This window comes from Terrapene carolina, unplaced genomic scaffold (genome assembly GCF_002925995.2).
Source record: "Terrapene carolina triunguis isolate 2854851 unplaced genomic scaffold, T_m_triunguis-2.0 Scaffold21, whole genome shotgun sequence".
In the NCBI taxonomy this organism is placed as follows: Eukaryota; Metazoa; Chordata; order Testudines; family Emydidae; genus Terrapene; species Terrapene triunguis.
In genome coordinates, this window is record NW_020664372.1 from 23890777 (window position 1) to 23908884 (window position 18108).

An 18108-nucleotide genomic window follows, 5' to 3' on the forward strand; every position below is an offset into this window, starting at 1 on the left:
TGCTAAAACTACTTATTCTATATTTTTGTGTCCTCTCTACTGCCATATAGCCCTTACTGTAGCACTTACAGATAAATGCTAGAAGTCATACTGTTGCATCATTCTTTTCAGCATATCCTCCAAGTTTCTGTTATTTAAGCAAGAGCTTAGTATATCCTCTGAGGTTCTGTTGTCTAAATGTGTTATCTAAGCAAGAGTTGGTAAGTTGTAGTCTGTTCTGTGTGACACACAGGAGAAATGTTGCAACGTGGACAGGCTCATCATGAAACCCTTGTCCCATTTCAGGATGGTCTGAAAAAGTGTGCATGAGTATTCCTGCCAAGTTCAGGCTGAGTCATGTGGACTTACTGGACATTGTATCAAGGCATCTGGGGAAAAAGTTAATGCCATCAGTCCTTGCAAAACCACTTTTTACTGCAAAATACACTGCACGTTTGGAGACTTCCTCGTCTGCTAAGAAAATACAATTAAATGTAGGAACATACATTTCTACACTTAACATGTAATGTTTCTTGTTGCTTTCTTTCTGTTTTTTCTTCATATATTTCTTCCTATCACTACAACTTTCACTCACTCCCCTCTCCCCTTTCTCCTCTCTTACCTTGTTCCTCCCCACTGGCAGTGGTGAGCAGGACCTCATCTTTACTAATTTTTTTTCTCTGTCATGAGCCTTGTCCTCTTCCAAGTACTCTCTAATTTTTGTGTGCTCTTTCATGCAATGCAATCTGAGCTGTACCACTCCCTGGAGATTTCCATATTATGAGAATTCATCAGAGCTGTACGTAACCCAACCCTTGAAAGCACTGATGAGCTGTAAATTTTGTGTTCGGTTCTGCAGACCTCCCTCTATTTCTGTCTTTGTCCCACCAACCTTTCATTCCACTGCCTACGTTCAAATGGACTTTTGCTTATGAGCCAAGCCCCCACCTCTCTGTCAAACCTGACACAATGAGTTTTCCCTCTCTCCATCTGCTTCTTCATTGTTATTGGCTCACCTTTCTGGGTTTCAGGTGGCTTTCAGCCCAAAATGCAGATGTGCTAGTAGCTGACCCACTTCAATGGTGGGTCTAGGGGTAGCTCAGGCTATAGATTAGTGAGGGGTTTCTAGCAGCTGGATGTTGGACAGGATTTTCTCTAGTCAAGTCCTCGCTTTCCTAAAGTCAGGATTCCTTCTACGCCAACTTCTTCCTTTTAAAAATCCTTATAGCTTGCTAGTAGTCCTAGCTGTTATCTACTGGGAAATTAACCATTTTCAAAAGTATTAAGGGAAGGTGTGGGGTAGGGTTGTAGTGGGGGGAGGAGGAAGGGGAATTGGACTGAGGGGGGCTAGTGGGTGAGTGTGTTCCATTCCTGGGTAGGAATTGACTTAAGAGGGGTAAGGAAGGTTGCTGCTGTGATCTTCATTTGCTAATAGGCAAGTGCATGCCATACTCTTGACTTCAATACTTTAAGAATTTTGTGGAAGTTTCTATTCACCTCCCGTGTTGAACTGAGATGGGGAACACTGAATTTGTGGTTGTCTACTTTTCTGCAGTGTAGAAGGCCAAACTGCATCTCTGACGTTAATCTTCAAAATTTGTATTTGCATTTTACTTCCAAATCTGTTGAGCGTTTTAGGGACAAAAATATCTTTGTAAATTTTGAAAGTTTAAACAAGTTTAGTTTATTAATTTTCAGTTAAAATAACTATTAGACTTCTGAAAAACTTGAGATTTGGCTCTTGTTTGACCTCTTAAAAATGAATTGTATCTCTTTAAGCATGTCCTTCCCTCCCCCTCCCCCCAGTGTATTGTACGCATGTTAAAATGTATAAATATTTGACATTTACCATGTTAAAACAAAAAGTCAACAAAATTCATGAAAATCTCTACTGAGAGCTGCATCTTACCCAGTGGCCTGCTGCTTGAAATATGACTCCTGGTGTGTATTGTACTCTTAGCCCTAGGAGTCAATAATGAGATTGAGTGGTGTCTTCGTGAGCACTCCTGAATGATTGACAGTGAGGTGATGTGAATCATCATTTATCAAGATATTATCATGCCTACCCTTGATAATTTCTCCCTGCTGTCTGGGGAGGTCGTGAGGAAAGAGATGACTTTGTGATGTCAAAGTAATTAGTGTTTGTTGGTTTCCAGCTGAACAAACTGGAAGCTAATGATCAGGTAAATGAAGATAGAGTACATTAGTGTAGACAAAGTTGCAAGGACCTTGGGGAAGAGTTTATCAAAATTTCATGGGAGTTATTTGAATGTTTTATGTCTAATTGAGTTTTATTCATTCAGTTGTGAGCCATAGATAAAATTCCTAACATAAGAATACTTCACAAACTATTCATTTTGTTTTCATGGCATTTGTTGATTTCTACATTTGGTTAAAGTGTGCCTGCTGTAGGGTTAGAGATATCTTACTCTTTTCATAAAATTTGGATACTCACATACAACAGAGGCAACTGCTAGTTAAATTGTATTAAAGAGTCATAGCAAGGGTTGTAAGGGGTTTTATATATGTGATAAATTACTGAAAATCACCTATACTTTTTGCTTTCCCTGTGTTTCCACCTTTCACTTTGTCATTTATTCTCTTAAATATTTTTGGGTTGCTAGAATACTGAACACACTTGGATAATCTTGGATGTCTCTGTGGCCTTTGTAATCTGCATCTACAGTGTCACAGCAGGTACTTAACAAAGATAGTGGTTTCCTAATGCAATTTAAAAGTAATGGGATGCATAAGTCATTACTGAAATATTATTTCTAAAAACCTATTGTGTGCATATTTATCATGTTTCACGTGACAGTGAAGTTACAAAACCAGCTGAATATAATTTAGCTACAAAATCCTTTAAATCATTGGCTGGTGGTCATAGTGTGGTTCACTTATGGTTAGCAATTAATCTCCATGTTAATTAACTTATTGAAGAGTTATCAAATATGCCTGCTTTTAAAATGTCTTAAATTTACTCATATCCATTCATCAATAAACATGTATTAACAGTATGTCAACCCTCAAGTTTCTTCATGAGTAACAAGCATTATTCAAGGTAGATGATCTGACTAACTGCAAACAGAATTTAAGTAACTTTAAGAATAGATTCCTGTTTTTCTCTCCTAGGTTCCCTTCATTAATTAAACCATTATTGCAAAATCATTAGACAGGCTAGAATTTAAATATATGGCTTTAGTGTACGTTTGTATTTTACTTTCTTGGGTCCCATTCACCCCCCTCCTCCCCAATTCTTTGGTGAAAGTGAGTAGGCTAGAATCCCTGGCAGGAAGTTGTCCACATTAATATGGCTCATCAGAGACATTATATTTAATTGGAGAGCCTGCGGTATAGTAGCAGGAGGCTGAAGGGAATTATTTAGCATTAGCAATGGCTCGTCTGGGAGTTGTGCACTAATCAAGGAGCTTGTGTGTTAGCTGTGGGGATGATGGGAATTATGACGATTATGACATGTTAGCACATGTCTGTATGAGAACTGGACAGGCAATGAGTTAATCAAGAAGTATATTAAATGGCTCTCATGCTGTTTCCTTATTACTCTGTATAGTGTCTGTCAGGTTGTGTACTTCAAAAACAGACAAAATTGAATATATGGTTTTTGCAGGTAAAGTAGTTTGTTTTAAAAAAAAAAAAAAAGAACCTTCTCTCCATGCTTTTGAAGCGCATGCATATTATGTACCAGGGCTCGGCAACCTTTCAGAAGTGGTGTGCCGAGTCTTCATTTATTCACCCTAATTTAAGGGTTCGCGTGCCAGTAATACATTTTAACGTTTTTAGAAGGTCTCTTTCTATAAGTCTAGAATATATAACTAAACTATTGTTGTATGTAAAATAAATAAGGTTTTTAAAATGTTTAAGAAGCTTCATTTAAAATTAAATTAAAATGCAGAGCCCCCTGGACCGGTGGCCAGGACCCAGGCAGTGTGAGTGCTTTTGCCATAGGTTGCCTACCCCTGTTATGTACATTCACTGTTAAAGGAACAGTAAGTGAATATTTGGGCTTCAAGAGGCATACTTTTAAAATGTGCCTTTTCAGTCTGCTGGTAGTTATTTTGTGACTGTTTCGTGTACACAAATCATCTAAATCTTCGCTTTTAGTAGATACTACCTTTACAGGTCTCAATTAGAAAATGAAATTGACTTTTTAACCTTTTTTAAAATGGAAAGCAATTCACATATTTCAGTAAACTATTAATATTTAACACTTGGCAGCTACAGGCAAATAAAAGCATAAATCTTTTCCACCATCAAAATGCTCCAAACCTTGCAAAAAAAAAAAATTCCCCTTAGCTGTAGAGGGTGGTCTGTTTGTGTGCCAGGTAGACCCATCCTGTGCCCAGCATGGGTAGAGGCATCCATTTCATATCTGTCATGAAACTATCAGTTAGAAATGCTAGAAATGTACATGTTTCTAGGAAATAGAACTAATAAATTGAGTTCATTTTAAAAAATAAATTGAAATGTTGCCTAAATCCGCAAGCGGACTGGATTAAATCTGTAGGCAAACTTATCTTAGAGTTACTGTAGAGATGAGCACACACAATTTTTTTTTATTATTGTAAGCACTGCCAAATTTAATAAAACTTTCTACCAAACTGTGACCTTCATCTATTAACTTAATTAAAGCAGTATCATGGATAGTACTCAAAGTGTTAACCTGTAGGAGGTTGTTATTGAAATCCATTATCTATGGAGTCAGTATTAGTGGTCAGCAGCATCAGAAGTAAAACTGCAAGTAAGAACCTCCCTTGGGTGCTGTGAGCTCAGCAGGTTAAACTGTCAAAGCTTCTTAAAGGACTGATAGTTAAACCCCCTGGAGTTATAGGTAAACCAATCATTTGCCATCAGCAGGGAATATGACTTTATTTAGGAGGCAGAAAAAAAAATTAAATGCTAACAGGAAAGAGGATTTAGTCAGAGCCCTCATATTTGCAATATTAGGTTTTGTATATACTGTGTACTTTGGCAAGACTTCCTTAGAATTTAAGGTTTCTTCTTTTGTTCAACAGGAAATTAGTTATTGTAGCAATGTTTTATAAAATAAAGGGATTGAATAAGCTGTTTGTACTGTTAAGTCATATATGACATTTGAAAGTTTATGCATGTTGTAAAAAAGGAAGAAAAAATTGCCTTTTTAAAAAGGGGAGGAGTTGTCAATATGTAGAAGTCCTAATTTATATGAAATTGTTACAGAAAGGAAAACAGTATAAATGTGCAGACATAGGTTTACTGAATTTTGTATACATCATCTTTATGAAACATTGAACACATTATTTATTGATATTTTTTGTACACATTTTAAATATATTAATGCTATTATATATAGATCATAAAACATACATGATAAATATCACAAAGAAGGTAACATTGTGACTAACATTTTTGTATTTTCAACTTTATTTTTTATGTTTTAAACATGCAACCTTATACTCCCATAGGAAGGCAGTTGTTTTGCATTTAATTTCCTTGTTTCTCTCTTTTGTAAAGGAAAACAATATTTTTTTAACTGAACTGTAATATTTTTAGATGGTCCCAATTAATCTATAAAGCTAACACTTCTTATTGAACGGGAATTAAATGGGAATGAGAGCTGAGCACATGCTTTTGTGATGACTAGTAAGAGGTTGTATCTGGGACTATGCTAAACTCTAATAATCTTGGCAGTTGTCTCCTGGGAATGCTCCAAGTGATTTTTTTCCTGCCAGTAATTTTATGACACTTTTAACTGACCATTTTCATTTTTTATACTTCACGGTTGGATTATATAGTACTCCAAAATAAACACTCTTTAAATATCAATGACCTGTTTCTGCACCACTTTCAGACTGGTGCAATTCTTTTGAGCCATACCAGCTAGATTAGATAATGCAATGGACAATAAGGCTCAGCTGTTCTTGACCAGAGTCTGCTGAGGTACAACTATGTGACAATATTTTTACCTTGGGGAGTTGTTCAAAAAGTTCTAAGCAAGTGAAGAGGGGGAGGTTCGGGTTTATAATGGAAACTACTCAATAAACTTAGTTGTATTAACTGTAACATTGACTGCACAGTGAATACAGTATTTTTTTGGCAACTTTGGAGTTTCATTGTAGTCATGATCAGAGAATCTCAAAAATTTGCTGCTCTTACAATGACCACAGGACTTGTTGTGTGGGGAAGGAGGAATGGAAAATTCTTTTTTGTAAAGGCTTCTGTTGTGTGCTGCAGAAGGAGCTGGGCCATGGCCTCTCCCACTCCCTGGCTCATCTGACCTCTGTTTGGGCATCTAGTGCCACTGTACATGGTAGACTCACCCAATGGTTGTGCTAGCACAGCAAGGACCAGGATTTGGAGCGAAGACAGTGGGCCCCAGGCACTCTCCCTCCATGTGTGCTCAGCAGAAGATAATTCAGTCTGACCCTAAAATTTGAGGTTGTGGTACTGATCATCTAGTAATCTGTAAAACTGTTTTACCAGTGTTCTGTTATACAGCATGTTATTACATGTAACTCCAGATACAGGCTCACTTGTTGACTTTCAGGTCTACAGAGAGATGGTGGTAGTGTGTGTTAGGGCAGCATAGCATAAACCCTTGTAACTTCTACTTATGGGTGAAACAGAGACCAGTATAATAATATAACTAGCATTGTTTAGCTACTATATGTTGCTTATAAAACTAGAAAAAAGAAAATACTGCATGAAACAGTGTTGTGTTCATCTCTCTCCCCCCCCCCCCCCCCCCCACGCGTTTTCTAAGGCTCTGTCTGCACTACAGCTTTTATCCAGGTTTGTAACTGGTTGGTGACACACATGGTTGACTGAAAATGGTTTGTCCCAGCTAACTTACATATGACTCTGTTAATAACCATGACAGCTAATAGTGTTTTCCCTCCTTGCGCAACTACTTGGGCTGTAGCATGATTGTTATCCTGTAGCTTGGTTTTAGTGCTGTTGTTTCCTAGGATAAATGGGATCCCCTAATTGCCCATGTAACTGGTGAGTCTGGTTCTTCCTCTCACATCTCTGGTAGGAGATTCCAGAATGCATTTCCCCATATGATGCTCTTTCTGCTTGACTGCTAGGTGCTCTGTGGTCACCTTTGGAAGGCACTGTGCAACAGCTACCTAGTCTTTATTGGAGTACACTGGTGCAAATACAGTTAGATGTCAGTGTAGGTGGGTATGTGTAAACATAGGTGATACTTGGTGGTTTTATGAAAAAAGCTGCTGGGTGGAATCAACCATATTGGTCGTAACTAGTTCAAATAAATGTCATAAACTGGTTAAATGATCATAATTATACTTTTGATATAGACAGGACTCAGCTCTTGCTTCTCTTACACTTAGAACGAGCTGCTTTAAATTTACATGTCAGTCCAGTTGGTGGTCCTGTAGTAAAATCAGACCACATATACTGAATTGTGCTGACTTCTTAGCTGCATGTCTCTGCCAGTTCTGAAACTCTACTCCTGTAAAATTTTTCTTTTTTTAGAATGTGGTTCTACTGTGAAAAGTTACTCCGAAAACAGTATCCTGGGGTTCCTGGTTTATTGTGTTCCAGTGTCTTCCAGAGCAAATTTACTCAGTTGACAAGTATAAAGATGGTTTTTCTAACAGCCAGACTTGCAAACTCTTTTGGGGATCTGAAAGTCAAGCTGTGTTCTTTCTTGCTTTTGTATCAACACTAGTAATGAAGATTCTGCAGGCCAACATCTGCCCTCAGTATGCTATATGGAACTCCATTACCTTCAAATTCGCCCCCTAACTTCATTAACAATTCTGATGCTTCATGAGCCAGAAAAGAACTCAGCTCAGTCTCCTGTAATTCTGTTGGTTCTGCAGGACTAAAGAAGTGAAGAGTATCAAAATAAGTGAAAACGCACACGGAACAAATCTTTTGAACGAGAAGGTAACTTTTCAGAGTAGAACGACTCTTTGAGCGCCATAAATGCTAAGCTTCAGTGAAAATTGTATAGTGAGGTCATAGTTTAAGAAGCCATTTAGATATCGGATATAACATTTTGGTTTAAGAAGAATGACAATATACTGAAGCACAGGAAAAGTTTTTATATGAAGTATATTTAATGAATCAAAAGTTTGTATAGACTGCTGTAGAACAATGGATTTAATATAAAAACAGTTTACTTGTATGAATACATTTTTGGATGGCATTCATCTTTAAACATGAGAACAAAGTGGTTACTATTTAAATTGAACAAATGCCTTAAAGACATCACAAATGTTCATTCATTGAACACCAAAAAGGGTTCCAGGTGCTACTACATGCCTGGTAGAAAATGTCCTGATCCATGCCCAAAAAGCTTATAATCAAAGGACTGATTCTGTAATTTAGTCTGTGTGAGCAGACCCTCCATTTAAGTCAGTGGCGCTTTGAGAATGGGTGCAGAGGCCCGCCTGAGAACAACTTGTAGCATTTGGGGGGCTAAATTTTTATGGAAATTGTCTGGTGTGTGTGTGTGTGTGTGTGTGTGTGTGTGTGTGTTAATTGCCGTAGTTTACATAGACAATCTCAATCTGTGCTCAGGTAGTGTGACTGCAGTACTTACAAGGTGGGATCACATTTATTACTGAAACATCTCAGGCAAAAGTTATGGGATAATTGATAGGATAGAATTAGCTTTGTTATGCAGTACTGTTATTGATGACATTAGGTAAGCGTTCTGTGGTAAAGAGTGAGCTTGGCTTCAGTGCTCTAGAAGGTCATGTTGCTGATTATGAATTAGTTCTGACACAGACATGAGCATACCCTGGTGCAGGCTTTCTTCCTTTCCAAAGAACCACTGTGTCAAATCTGATTAATTTTAAGACCTTTGCTTTATTCACTCTACTACATATTCATAAGTATTTAAATAAAAGAAACCATTTTTATATCCGACTTCACTAACGAATCCAAAAGTTGGAATGTTTTTTTCCCTTATGAAACAGGACATTTTTGTCACAAGTAGCTTGGGCTGTTCTCTCTTTGACTTGCATGCACGGAAAGTGCATATCTGTTCAAAAAAATAACAGTCCTACCATGCCGAAGATAGACATAGGTTCCTCTCAATATGAAGCAGACACACATTGTTTCCTCCCTACTTATTGTATCTTCCTTTTTAAAGAAGAATGACTCCAAATTGGGTATTCGATCTACTCGCCTAGTTGAAATCTGTGGGTTTTGGCCCCTCTCTAAAATCTGGACGCACCACTAAGCCAGCCTGAACTGCTGGCTTGAAGAACTACAGGATAAGAATAATTAGGAGAAAGAAAGAGCATCATTGGTAACAGGTTTCACTTTCCTGACTACTTGGTGTGAGACTGCTAATCAAGGACCTGATCCTGAAGACTACTGGGCATATTGTCTATTACTGAGTAGAACCATTGGCTTGCCTGGGACTACTCACATAAGTAAACGCTGTGCACCAAATAAGTGCTTGCAGGACTGGGCCCTTGAAGAACAATTTCACTAAAATTACACACACCTTTTTTTTTTTTTTATGGACTCTGTTTAGATTGTGTATGCTTCAAAATAGCACTGCAGTTTGATCTACTCATGATGACTTTAGGCTTGACTTGTTTATAAGCTTAAATGAATTTGTACGTTTTTTTGAAATGCTGACTAAAAGTAAATGTGGAATATGTGATATTTGTGCTAGTAGTCTTTCACAGTCCAGCTTCTCACAGAGTTTAGAAATAATTCCAGTATTTTATGTTAGGATTAAATACCACCACACAATTGAAGAAGAGCTCTGTGTAGGCTTGAAAGCTTGTGGCACCTTAGAGACTAACAAATTTATTTGAGCATAAGCTTTTGTGGGCTACAGCCCACTTCTTCGGATGCAGCCCACGAAAGCTTATGCTCAAATAAATTTGTTAGTCTCTAAGGTGCCACAAGTACTCCTGTTCTTTTTGTGGATACAGACTAACACGCTGCTACTCTGAAACTTGAAAGCTTGTCTCTCTCACTAACAGAAGTTGGTCCAATAAAAGGTATGACTTCACCCACCTTACCACACAATTATGGCATTTATCTCAGTGGATAGAGGTTTAAAAACTACTTAGTATTATAGACTTACTGTATTTTCTGTGTGTATGTGTGAGAGAGAGAGAGAGAGAGAAATGAGGTATATTTTTGCAAAGAAGTAAATTCAGACTTAATTTGCATTGTTTATTATTTTGGAGTTTTCCATGCTCATTTTTTTTTTTAAGCTACCTTACAAAGAGTTTACTCATTAGCCCCATTTTATGGCTTGAACTAATTGTAGTTTCTCTTACTGAGCATTATTATTCAATTTGGGTCAATTGAGGGAATCCACTTACATTATAAATAAATTATAAATAAATAAATTAATGGAGATATCCTATCTCCTAGAACTGGAAGGGACCTTGAAAGGTCATCGAGTCCAGCCCCCTGCCTTCACTAGCAGGACCAAGTACTGATTTTGCCCCAGATCCCTAAGTGGCCCCCCTCAAGGATTGAACTCACAACCCTGGGTTTAGCAGGCCAATGCTCACATCCATTGGTGCGTTATACTGATTTGAACTAAAAAGGAGTATGACTTGTTTGATGAGTTTGATGAGTTTTTTGTCCAAACAACACTCAAGATCCTATTTATTCAGTATACCAAACAGAAGGGTTCTGATAGAATTGTCATTACTTTTCAGATCTGGCAAAGACTGACTATATATACAAATATGAAATATGATAGTAAAGTATAGAATCCAAAATGGACAGAGGGAGTGGAAAAACCAGCTACCACTTAGTGTAATCATGTGTCCGGCAGCAGTATAAAATTCTGCATACGAAGACCTGTGGATACAAAGGGTGACCTAGTCTGAAAAGCTGGGACACTCAGGAAACCGACATTTATCTCCTGAGGGATTGGGTGTGTGTGTATGTGGTTTTTTTTTTTTTTAAATTAGGCATTTGCACTCAAGTAATTGGCATCTGTCACATGGTAGACAGCAGCAGCACATCTTGGTTGCTCTGGGGATTAGCACTGACCAGGTGTTTTGCCCTCCTCTGATGGTGTCTCTCCCATCGTCCTCTCACCATCTGCCACGCAAGGGGCTTCCTCTTCTTGACTTGGCCCTCTGGTCAGGTCACCATGTATGTTTCCCCCCTGGGGGGTGTATCAAAGTCCCTCCATACAAAATGGCAGTCTTCCCTTTACGGCTCTGACCATGCCACTCCTGCAGTGGTTAGTAGGGGAACCCAGATCCACCTTCTACTCCAGGTCCCGGCGCAGGAGCCCTCTCGTTGGTAGCCAAGGTCTGACCTACCCCATACTATGCTGCTTTCCCCCTGAGCCTTATGTACCTCTCTGGCTCTTCCCCTTTCTCTGGGTTTGCCAGCCCAAACTCCCCGCTCCCAGGGAGTAACTGTAGGCTACTTTCTTCTAGTCCCAGACACACCTCCCTTTTCCCAAAGAATGACTGCAGCCTCTTCTAGTTAAATCCCTGCCCGTGTCTCCTTCCCCAGATGCAGCCTGAACAATTAACTGGCCTATTTAACCATCTTAACACTTCCTGGCCTAGTGTGGGGTGGACACCCCATCACATGCATCATAGAAAGAAGTTGGATGGAATGAATACATTTAGAGTGTGTCTACACTGCACCCCTTTTTTGGTAGTATGCAGTGTTATATATACATATCCTCCCCGCCCTCAGGCATGGGTAAAAATAACAGGGTAGATGGTGAGGCAAGTAGAACTAAAACATGCTTGAAGGGTGTGGGTATGTCCTTGAGTACGTTCATACACTATACGGCTCCCTAATTTTATCAGTGTAGCGTCATTTGCGGCGGGTGAACCCGCGCTTTGGGGAGGCTAGCCCACCAGCCCCGCCCCTTATGCCCAAGGCCCCGCCCTGCATGCTGGAGCCCCGAAACTCCACCCGTAAAAAGAAAAGCCCTGAGGGGGGCCCCCCTAACCGGAGGAGCCCTGGCCTGCCCCAGCTGGACCCACCGCCCCCCCCCCCACAACACCGGACAGAGTTGTCGCCCCCCACCCCCGAGTGCCAGGTCGGCCCCACTGCCGGCCGTAGGCGCCGGGTCTCCTGAGTGCTGGGCCAGCCACGCTGCTGGACGGAGCCGCCGGGTCCCCTGAGCGCCAGGCTGGCCCCAGTGCCGCGCCGGGCTGAGTCGAGCCGGCAGCCTCCCTGAGCACCAGTCCGTCCCCAGGGAGGCAGCAGGGAGAGGCTCAGGCAGCTCTCTGCTCCTGAAGTCTTTCCCCAAACCAGGACTTTTCCTTACTGCCATGAAGGGCTCCAGTAGTCGGGGATTTGCTGAATCCTTTCCTCATTGCTTCCTTCTCTGCCAGAGCCTTTCACTGACACATGTAGCTACTCATACACTACAGACTCCTGCCAGTGGTGTATAGGGTAGATGTAGCCTTATTGGCTGAGTAAACAAGGAACTTTTTCTTCTGAAGACAACTGAAGATGAATTGTATTTATGGTCTTTTCATCCTGACAGTGCGGCTGTTGTGAGATTTATGGTGCCATGCTCTTTATAACGTGAAGACAAGGGGGAATAAACGCACAGATTGTAGTTCTTGTCTAGGGTCTAAAGTATCTTATTGCATACTTGTCTGTTCACATGAGTTCTTAACTATAAAGATGGGATATGTCCAAAAGTTGTTTGTTCTGGAGGATGGCAATTCAACTTGGAGTTGTTGCAAGGTCAGAATTCCAGAGATCAATACGTGGCCATGAGAAACTTTCACAAGATCCATTTCCCCCCCCATGTGGTGATGAGGCATGCCTCACAAGCTGCATTTTTGGCCGTGACATGGCACAGTTCAGGTGGCGTGCTTTTTAAAAAAAATAAAAAGAACATACCTTACACTGTAAGAAAATGCAAGTTATGCTTCATGTCTATGGCCTTACCAAATTCACGGTCCATTTTGGTCAGTTGTAAATTTCATGATTTCAGCTATTTAAATCTGAAATGTCATGGTGTTGTAATTGTAGAGGTCCTGACCCAAAAGGGAGTTGCGTGGGGAGTCGCAAGGTTATTGTAGGGGGTTGCGTGGGGAGTCGCAAGGTTATTGTAGGGGGTTGCGTGGGGAGTCGCAAGGTTATTGTAGGGGGTTGCGGTACTGCTGCCCTGACTTCTGCACTGCTGCTGGTGATGGCGCTGCCTTCAGAGCTGGGCAGCTGGAGAGCGGCGGTGGCTGCTGCTTGGAAGCCCAGCTCTGAAGGCGGAGCCGCTGCCAGCAGCGGCGCAGAATTAAGGGTGGCATTGTCATCCTTACTTCTGCGCTGCTGTCTGCAAAGCTGGGCCCTCAGTCAGCAATCGCCACTGTCCAGCCACCCAGCTCTGAAGGCAGCAGTGCATAAGTAAGGGTGGCATGGTATGGTATTGCCACTTTTACTTCTGCGCTGCTGCTGGCAGGGTGTTTACAGTCCGTGACGCATTTTTCATGGCCATGAATTTGGTAGGGCTCTATTCATGTCACAGTGCTACAGTCTTACCTTAAGATTTGTATAAGCATTTTCCTTTTGGATGTTTCTTGGATACTTAATTCAAAAACATTTAAATAGAATGATTATGCCTAAATAATTTAACTTCTCTTGTGGTTGAACTACTAATTAAATATAGAATATTTTCCATAATGGATTTGTCATGGATGTGGGGATTGGGAAGAAATAATGCTGTGGATGAGTATAATCTGTTGATTGATTTATGGATCCACACTCACAAGAGTATCACAAACCCACACGGTGTCACAGATTGCTAAATTTTGCCTTTAAATCTGATTTAGCTGAAAGATGTGTGATATCACATGTTGCTAGATCTTTTAGCTACCCTTTTGAAGAAACTCTAGTGTCTTATGCCAACCATGACACGAAATATCTAGTCATTATGAAATGTGTTCTAGATATGTTAATTTTGGAGAATATAAGCAGCTTGTACGTAGGTGTAAGACATGACTTGGTGAAGTGTCATTTTCATGTTGTGTTTTTTTTTTTTTTTCTTCACTCCTTCTCTTAGGACCTTGTATCTGTTTGAAATACATACTTTGGAGGGAGGATAGCGCAACATTATTAAAGTTTAGAGCAGAAACAGTCAGGCACCTCAAAAACATACATTCGTCCATTCATTGGTACTGTCCACGTGTAGAGCTGAGTTTAAACTGATGTTCTAATGATTTAAACTAATCAAAGTCCAAACAGTTTCAACAGTTGTTTAAGAACCAGTTTTTTTTTTTCATTTGAAAGTAAATGAAGGGAAACAATTACTCCCTTGCAAAGTTTAGCCTGGAATAAGTTGTTATGGCTAAATTAAAAAAACAAACACACACACACACACACACACTCAATATAGGCATTTATAACTGACAAGCTAAAGCAAGTTGAATTTCAGCAGAGACCGCTGAAATTCACAATGCTTACAAAGAGAAATGTATTGGATTCTTCAAGAAATGTAAAAAAATCTGCATGTATGTTTGTTTTTTTGAGAGAAGGGAGCTTGCAGTGTCACTGTGCATGTCTTTGCTCATCATTGTGTGGTAACTTGAAAGGTGATATTGTAATGTAGATACAAATAATGGCTTTGTAATAGTTACCCGTAATTGTGGGTACTCTATATGGTTTAGATATTACCATCATATTTCAGTATAACTTGTTATAAGTTATGTAATTCATTCATGGTACAGTACATGAACATACTCGTGATCCAGTGTGTTACATAATAAGTAAAATGCCTGCTCTAACAGGTATTGGTGTAATAGAGGGATGACACACGAGTGCTAGTAATGAAATTGGTCTTTAAAGTTGGATCACTAGAGCCAGTAAATAATCAGATATACAAAAGGTTCATGCCCCTGCCACATTCCTTCAGTTACTCAAGCGGCTGCCATTAAAGTCAACAAATGCTGACATTCATGCCAGAGGGTGGCATGAAAAGCTCTTTGGCTTGACATGCAGAGAGTCTGTGCTTTGTGCGCCATGCCAGAGCAGAACAGGCAAACTGAAACTAATAAAGGATGTTGTCAGTTCTACTTTTTTGCTATGCCAACACATGAGGTAGAGCAAAAGAGGGGGAGGACTGAAATGATGCTGAACTATGAGCAAGAGATGGGGAAGATGCCAGCAATTAGGGAAAATTTGGGGGAGGTGGAGGGAGAAGGGAAACAACCAGAAAATAAGGGGGAGGAGGGAAAGGAAGTGAGCAGGGAATGCTAAGGGAGAGGAGAGAGCAAAAAAGGGGAGAGAGAAGAAAAAGGAGAAACAAACACAGAAATGTCACTTTTGACTCAGTTCACAATACTTCTAATGAATGCAGTTCTGTGTTTGAGGCTCTGTATCACTTTTGTGTGTTTCTTTTGGTACTCAAAAAATGGTTGTCTAACTTTTTGTCCTAAGATTATATGCTACTGTAAGGAAGGCCTTGATCCTGCCAACATTTACCTGCTTAACTTCACTCACCTGAATAGTCCCATTTAAGTCAGTAAGATTACTTATGTGCTTGAAGTTTTAAGCTTGTACATCTTGACAAACTGGAGAAATGGTCAGAAATAAATAGACTGAAGTTCAATAAGGATAAATGCAAAATACTGCACTTAGGAAGGAATAATCAATTGCACATATACAAAATGGAAATGACTGCCTAGGAAGGAGTACTTCAGAAAAAGGATCTGGGGGTTATAGTGGATCACAAAATAAATGCAAGTCAAAAATATAATACTATTGCAAAAGAAACAAGCATTATTCTGGGATGTATTAGCAAGAGGAAGGAAGGAAGATGCGAGAAATAATTCATCCACTCTATTCAGCACTGATCAGGCCACAACTAAAGTAATACGTCCAGTTCTGGGAACCACACAGTGGGGAAAGAGGTGGACAAATTGGAGACAATCCAGAGAGAAAAACAAAAATGATTAAAAGTCTAGAAAACAAGACCTATGAGGAAAGAGTGGGGGAAAAATTGGGTTTGTTTAGTTTGGAGAATAGAAGAAAAGACTGAGGGGGCACATGATAACATCTTAAAATATCTAAAAGGTTGTTGTAAAGAGAAGGGTGATAAATTGTTCTCCTTCTCCACTGAGGACAGGATAAGAAGTAATGGACTTAAATTTCAGCAAGAAAGATGTAGATTAGACATTAGTAAAAAATTCCTAACTGTAATAATAGTTAAGCATTGGAACAAATTACCAAGGGAGGCGGTGGAATCTCAGTCATTGGAAATTTTAAGAACAGGTTAGACAAACACCTGTCATGGATGGACTAGATAGCACTTAGCCCTACCTCAGTGCAGGGGACTGGACTAAATGACCTATTAAGGTACCTTCCAGTCTATGATTCTATGGTAAGGATGCATGCAGGTTTTGGACCTTAAAATGTTCTTGCTCTTAGTGCTTAATGAAAGCTAGTGCATAAGTTAACTTTGGCAATGTTTGTTCAAAATCGTTTATTACAATCTAAGAATTGTTTTCTGTGTGTTCAAATAGACATTATTAAAATCTCCTGCATAAAGACTTTTTTTTTTTTTTTTAAATATAGGTGTAGTTGAATAGCTGCATAGTGAAACCTGAGTATTTGTCAGAAGCTGTGATAGTTCACATGTGGTAGATTAGAGATTCCAGAAAGTAACGTGTGTTTGTAGATTCTGATTCAGGGAAGTATTTAAGTGCATGCCTAATTTTAAGCATGTGATTAGCCCCACTAATTACAATGGGACAAATAATATGCTTAAAATTAAGCATGAATTTAAACACCTTGTTGAGTCTGTGAATTAGGGTTTAATTCTCCAAACTAACTCTTAAAAGCCTGACTAAAAATGAGAAACAAAACTCAGGTTCAGAACAAACGCCCCTGTTATATCAGGGAATTATGCTTCTGCTAGAAATGTTTTTACCACGTCTTCCAGAATGTTAGCTTCTCAAGCAAAATATTGTGGCATTAATATATTTTTGGCTGCCTCTTTTGTTGTTTTATATATATCTTCATGTCTGTGCATTTCTCTACCATCTTTTTCCTTGAATAATCCTGTAGTATGCAGAGGCCACATAAAAAGCAAACTGTTTTTATATGTCACCATGTGAATTGACAACTTCATATTCTGTTTACAGTATAAAATTATCATGCTATTGGAGTAAGATTCCTAAAAGAAAATAAATCAAGGAAATGAAAGTATTCTAAATTTTGCTACTTACTTTCATGTATTTTAATGCCAGTGTCCAACAGCTAACTGTAATGTGTTAATTTAAAAAAAACATTTTGGCTGTGGTATTTTTAAAATATTACCTGGAAGAAATAACAAACAGGCCTTCACGTGTGTTGGATTTGTACTAATGCTGGAATGCCAAAACTGATAAGTTAACATAGACACTGACTTTAAAAACAACCATATTTTAACCATTTTGCAAATTGCAATTAAATGTTTCTCATTTATCAAATATTTTCTTTAAAAAAAAAATACATATATGTATTTAAAAATCTCCTTGGCACTCCCAAACCAATGCAAAGATCACTGCTTAGTTGCAGTTTTGTAACTTCTCTCCCCGTCTCTCCCAAACGAACGAAAACAACCCAGTGTGTTATGCAGATGATCCACTTAAATTTCTCCAAAACATTTCTATTTAATTATTCCTATAAAATATGGGGAAAACTTTCTTAGACTTTTGTATGTTAAGATTTTACTGAAAAATGTATTTGACAATTGCACATGTGAATAAGGATACAGTGGATCAGGAATCAAATGTGAGCCTGCTTAAATAATTTTCAAGATTTTCTGGTTCACGTGTAGTGATATTGAACTCTTTAGTCATAGGCTTTAATTTGTGCATGGTGCTGACCTGATGCTGTGCAGGGACACTCACTGCATCCCTTCATTCAATTCACTCTAATTATCCCCAACTTCCTGGGGAGCCTGCTTAGAACTGGCCATGAATGTTTGTTGTTAAGTATTAAGATATTAGGCTACCCTGGTTACATGTAACAAAGTAGTTTTAGGCTGTGAATTTACATATAGATGATCCGTACAGGAAGCTGAAATTATATTTGTCATAATTTTATTTAATCAAATACAAAGTATATATTGAAATAATAAAACATTTTGACAGTGACTTAAGCTTAGAGCAAATGAAATGCGATTTAATGTTACTTTGAGTTCTTGTACAT

General features: G+C 39.1%; 1 protein-coding gene across 1 annotated transcript in view; it reads left to right on the forward strand.

Annotated features, from left to right (window-relative positions):
- Window positions 1–18108, forward strand: part of PCCA (propionyl-CoA carboxylase subunit alpha) — a 398317-nt gene that overhangs the window by 44159 nt on the left and 336050 nt on the right. The window lies entirely within an intron of this gene.